General features: G+C 44.6%; 1 long non-coding RNA gene across 1 annotated transcript in view; it reads left to right on the top strand.

The window, feature by feature from the left end:
• LOC147095844 (uncharacterized) overlaps nucleotides 1-3619 on the top strand; it is a 4844-nt gene extending 1225 nt beyond the window's left edge. Inside the window, exon 2 of the long non-coding RNA XR_015074646.1 lies at nucleotides 2860-3619. This is a non-coding gene — a long non-coding RNA (uncharacterized LOC147095844). The remainder of the gene's footprint in view (nucleotides 1-2859) is intronic.
• The last annotated feature ends 438 nt before the right edge of the window (nucleotides 3620-4057 follow it).

Raw genomic sequence — 4057 nt, 5'->3', positions numbered from 1 at the left:
CCCTCACACACACACTCCCCCTCGCTCCCTCACACACACAGTCCCCCTCTCCCTCACACACACACTCCCCCTCTCTCCCTCACACACACACTCGCCCTCTCTCCCTCACACACACACTCCCCTGTCTCCCTCATACACACACTCCCCCTCTCTCCCTCATACACACACTCCCCCTCTCTCCCTCACATACACACTCGCCCTCTCTCCCTCACACACACACTCCCCCTCTCACCCTCACAACCACACTCCCGCTCTCTCCCTCACACACACACTCCCCCTCTCTCCCTCACACACTCTCCCCCCTCTCCCTCACACACTCCCCCCCCTCTCCCTCACACACTCCCCCTCTCCTTTCCCTCCTTTCCTTTCTCTGCCTGCCTCCCCTCTCCCTCGCTAATGCCTCAGGCCCGGCCGGACTCACCTCAGTAGCAGAACAGTGTCAGTCCGACAACGGGAGGCCTGGTGCCCAGCGCTCCGAAGCGAGCCCGGGGTTCCTGCTGGTGAACGCGGCGAGCCTTTGGACCCGGTTGGCCGGGCGGCAGATGAACGCTTTTCGCTGCAGACTCCCGCGTCCGATTGCGATCGGGGACAGCTGTTTGGAAAGCCCCGGTTTTGCCGGTCCCGCACTCACAACAAGAGAGAGGGGGGGAAGTTGAGAGAGAGAAGGAGAGAGAGAGAGGGAGAAGGAGAGAGAGAGAGAGAGAAGGAGAGAGAGAGAGAGAGGGAAGAGGAGAAAGAGAGAGAAATTTCTTGAGCTTCAGGCCTGCCTGCAGTGGGCGGAGAGCAGCCCCGAGTCCCCCCTGCGTGAGGGTGAGGAGGAGGGGGGGATGGAAGCGGTCAGAGCGGAGCGCTGAACTCGAGGCCCAGGCTTCCCGCGCTGCTAGGCTGCGGCTTCATGCATCCAGTACAATAGAGATTCCTAAATATTAAAGTTCAGGTTTTGAAGCACCCCATAGCTAAGAAGACAACTGCACAAAAGAACCTAATGGGGTACACACAGAAAGTGGGAAAAATAAAGACACAGAAAGTGTGGCAAGAAAATCGTGAAGAATCAAGATGGCGGCCACTCACCTCAGTTCAGAATGATGAGGCCCGCCCACACACGCATCGATTGGTCAACCATCAGGTCACTGAACTGTAGGATTGGTCAATCATCAAGTCACTCAATACTCAACTGTCGGATGGCCCGCCCGCACGCGCAATGAACCCACCCCCGTGACGCAGCGATTGGTCAACCATTGGTCAACTGTCAGGTCGCTCGACCACACGATTGGTCAACCTTCACGTCACTCAATGCTAATGAGCAAATGAGCAGAACTTTTCCCATTTAATGAGCGGAATGTTGAACGTTTTTTGGATACCGTGGGCACGATTTTTGTCTGACGGAAAAGTAAATATGCTTATGACCATTCCGGAATCGTAATCTTTCTTTTGATGTCACACGCGTGTAGGTACGCTCTATACCTTTCGAATGTATAGAGAACGGACAGACAGACAGACAGACAGACAGAAGAGCTCTTTTATATATATAGATAGATATATTTATCTATCTATCTATGTTTACCTAGCTATACATCTGTCTATTCATCTATCTATCTAAGTAACTATGTATCATCTGTCTACATCTCTATCTCTCTATCTATATAAATATTATCTATCTGTATATCTTCCTATCTGTACATATATTCATCTATCGATATATCTAGCTATCTCTCAACCTATCTATTCAATTACTTACCTGTGTATCATCTGTTTATTGTTTTTTCTCTCTCTATCTGTCTCTCCATTTATCTATCTGTCTATCTGTCTGTCTGTCGATCTGTCTTTCTGTCTGTCTATCTATCTAACTGGCTGTCCATCTATCTATCTGTCTATCTGTCCAGCTGTCTGTCTGTCTGTCGATCTATCTGTCTATCTATCTGTCTGTCTGTATCTATCTGTCTATCTATCCATCCATCTATCTCTCTATCTATCTATATATCTATTTTTCTACCTAACTATCTATCTGTCTATCTATCTAACTAGACGTATCTATCTAACTAACTATCCATCTATCATCTATCTGTCTCTCTATCTATCTATCTGTATATAACTCTGTCTGTCTGTCTATCATTTATGTTTAGTTAAGGTTATCCAGGCATATGGAACAAAGGTGCATTACACATTTAATGTACAGATAAGTTATGATCAAACTAAATGACGGATGCATTTCGAGGACATAAATGGCCTACTACTGTGTTTCCTTTATTCCTATCTATAAATATACCTACTATCTGAAAAAAATTGGCATGTATCAATTTACAGATCGATTGTGATTATTGCTACAACAAATTGATTTTTCATCATCTCTCTTCATATTTAAATGGTCGTTCTTTCACTTAATTCTTCCAATTTAATCCTGCTCAAAGAGACTTCCAGTTCAATTGTGCTTGCTTTGTATATGCCTCTAATATTTTTCGAAGAGATTAACAGATACACACAGTTGTCATTGAAAACTTATTTTTTTCTCACCAACATCCTTCTTAAAGGCTTCGATTTTCACTTTGTCTGGAAAACAGACAGGTGTACCAATTTTATCACCAGATTTTGACATTGGGACATCAATCAGTATCACTTATACAGAATACAGAAAATCTAATATGTATTTCATGGGTTTACATCGGAATAAAACTTTATGCTGAATTCAAAAGAAATGTCACTTTCAGGTGAGGCAGGAGATTTCTCCCAAACCTGCTGACATTTATTGCCAACCTTTACCTCTTGTAATACAGCAACTGCAGGCAAACAGACACGCCTATGTTTGTTATTTTCTAATCACTCCATGATCTCACCCCACTTTTTCTCCTTAATGTTCTGCAGGTCTACATCCCTCCGAGATTTCTGTACTCCTCCAATTCTGGCCTCTTGTACATCCCTGAGTTTCATCGCTCCACCATTCGCGACCCTGCCTTCAGATGCCTCGGCCCTAAATCATGGAACCCCCCCCCCCCCCGCTAAAACTCTCCAACTTTCTACTTCTCTCTCCTCCTTTCAGGCTCGCCTTGGTCAACGAGATTTTGTGGCTCTGCGTCAGATTTTGTCAAATGCCGTGTGATAATGTTCATGTTAAGAGCATTGTGATATGTTTCTACATTAAAGTTGATGTATAAATGCAAGTTGTTGTTGATGTTACAGTCCTGAAATTGTAGTGTTTATGATGACACTCTCAGAGTATTCCATCCTATTCCCTTTGAAGTACCCCATGGATTAGAGTTAGGGTTAGCATGCACGAAATCCAGAACTTGCGGCCTATCAACGTAGGCAGGCCATTTTCAGTGGCCAGGAAAAAACAGTCACTGGCACAAATTTAGTTTATTGCGCACTGACTGGCCAGCAATTGCGCACAGACATCTCAAAGTTGCTGCAAGCAGGCACAGGGCCTATTTTCATCAGTGTAAGGGGATATCTAAGGCTTTAATTAAACATTTTCATATCATAAATTATGCATGTCCATGGTATGAAATTACTTTATGCAAATATTGGCCCGGATTACAGTTTTAATGATGTATTCATTTATTATCGATTTTTTTAGCGTGGTTGTTGGAATGAAGGTAATTGTGAATAAAATTCCATTTCTGCACGTGGTTTAATTATTAGATTTGGGGATTCCATTGCAACTCATTAGGGGATTCCCTCGGTAAATAATTGAAATGGAATTATGCTATTGAAGGGAGGATCAGTCCCACGAGATCCGCAGTGCCGGCACCTCAGTGATCCGTGAGCCATTATGCTGCCCTCCCCTTGGAAGCCTGAGAGAGCAACCTTTTGCAGCCTGGCCGCCTGCAGGTCCTTTCGTAATTCTTTCGTGGATCAAAGAGTACTCCAGAGGTATGCCTCCGACAGCAATTTCTTGCCCAACGTGATTCCCTGTTTTGAAATAACCACACAATATTCATGCTAAAGTATTATTCAGATAATTCAAGCTAAACCTATGCTTGTTAACTAATTAAGTTTTATTGGCCCGTATTTTCCGATGCCTACGGGTGTGTACGAGGTGTGTACACACCAGTAGGGACAT

Source organism: Somniosus microcephalus, unplaced genomic scaffold, assembly GCF_052327205.1.
Source record: "Somniosus microcephalus isolate GS21.2 unplaced genomic scaffold, FLI_Smic_1.0 unresolved_chr1, whole genome shotgun sequence".
In the NCBI taxonomy this organism is placed as follows: Eukaryota; Metazoa; Chordata; class Chondrichthyes; order Squaliformes; family Somniosidae; genus Somniosus; species Somniosus microcephalus.
This window is presented reverse-complemented; position numbering and strand designations above follow the sequence as displayed.